The sequence below is a fragment of the Muntiacus reevesi genome, chromosome 2 (genome assembly GCF_963930625.1).
Source record: "Muntiacus reevesi chromosome 2, mMunRee1.1, whole genome shotgun sequence".
NCBI lineage: Eukaryota > Metazoa > Chordata > Mammalia > Artiodactyla > Cervidae > Muntiacus > Muntiacus reevesi.
The window spans coordinates 256,552,512-256,554,356 of NC_089250.1; the positions used below are offsets into that span (position 1 = coordinate 256,552,512).

The 1,845-nt window shown below is 34.1% G+C and overlaps 1 non-coding gene across 1 annotated transcript; it reads left to right on the forward strand.

Moving 5' to 3' along the window:
* Positions 1-677: 677 nt before the first annotated feature.
* Positions 678-784, forward strand: LOC136162007 (U6 spliceosomal RNA). Its single transcript, XR_010661859.1, has one exon. It is a non-coding gene; the product is annotated as a U6 spliceosomal RNA (small nuclear RNA).
* Positions 785-1,845: the final 1,061 nt, after the last annotated feature.

Genomic DNA, 1,845 nt, shown 5'->3' on the forward strand with positions numbered 1-1,845 from the left:
AAACAGAGGCAATACATAAAGATATAATGAATGAGAATTTTCCAGAACTTACAAAATTCACCAACCCATAGCTTCACAAAGCTTAACAAATCCCAAAGAGGATAAACAATTTTTTAATCCACACCTAGACACATCACAGTGAAACTACAGAGAATCAAACAGGAAAAAATCTGAAAAGGAGTCACAGAAAAAGAGACATGATCTTCAAAGAAGCCACAGCTAGCCTGACTGCTAATATCTCAAGAGAAAATATGGATGCTAGAAAATACTAGGATATTATTAAATATCATCAACACGCTGAAGGAAAATAACAACTTACAACAATGGTATAGAGCCATGATATCCTCATATATTGCCTTTGTTTATACCCAGCAAAAGAAAATAGCCTTTAAGAATAAAGATGAATAAAAATAAATAATTTTTTTAAAAGAATAAAGGTGAGCAGTAGAGAAAACTCCATTTACAGCAATAACAAAAATAAAATACTTAGGAATAGATTAAACAAGAAATAGGTAAAGCCTATATAAAGAAATTTATAAAACACTCCTGAAAGATGTAAAAGGAGACTAGAACAGATGGAAAGATATTCTTTCTAGCAATACCCCTTGTTCTTGGAAAAGATGGATAAATTCATAAAGATGTCAGTTCTCTCCTAAGTTAATTTAAAATTAAATGCAGTGCTAGCTTTGGCAGCACATATACTAAAATTGGAACGATACAGAGAAGATTAGCATGGCCCCTGCGCAAGGATGACACGCAAATTCGTGAAGCGTTCCATATTTTAAAAAAATAATAATAATAAAATAAATAAATAAATAAAATTAAATGCAGTCTCAGTTTTAAAAAACCAACAAGATTTTTTTTTATGGAACTAGGCAAGATGACACTAAACTTGATATGAAAAAATAAAAATGCAAAAAGATTACAAAAATACTAAAAAAAAAAATGCTATAGGTAAAAAAAGATTTTCAAGACAGTGAAAATATTCTGTATGATACAATAATAAAGAATACAATATGTACACTGCATCCAAACTTATAGACTATGCAACACCAAGAGTGAACCTTAATGTAAACTGTGGACTTTGGTTGACTATAACGTGTCAGTGTAGATTCATGAATTATAACAAATATTCAGCTTCTCAGGTGAGGGATGCTGGTAATAAAGCAGGCTGAACAAGTGTGAGACCAGAGGATATAAAGGAAATCTCTGCACTTCCTCTCCATTTTGCTGTGAACCTAAAACTGCTCTTTAAAAAAAAAAAAATGAAGTCTTTAAACATATGTAGAGAGAGAGAAAGAAAAAAGAGAGAAGGAAGCAAGGAGGAACAAAATACTACAAGAAGGATTAGTCTTGTTGTTGGTCTTCCCTGGTGGCTCAGTGGTAAAGAATCCCCCTGCTAATGCAGGAGACACAGGATCAATCTCTGATTCAGGAAGATCACACATGCTGCAGAGCAACCAAGCCCATGTGCCACAACTACTGAGCTTGTGCTCCAGAGCCCGAGAGCCGCAGTAACTGAAGCCAGCATCCTAGAGTCTGTGCTCCACAACAAGAGAAGCCACCACAGTGAGAAGCCCACGCACTGCAACTAGAGAGTAGCCCCCGCTTGCCACAACTAGCAGAAAACTTATGCAGCAATGAAGACCCAGCACTGCCAAAAATTAATGAATTAATTTCAAACTTTTAAAAATACATACTATAAAAATTCTGTACTTAAAACAGTATGGTACATATGAAGAGACAGAGGCAGCATAACAGAATAGAAAGTCTAGAAAGAGATCCAAGTACAATAAAAATTTTTTATATAGTAAGGATTGTATTTCAAGTCACAGGGGAGTAAAT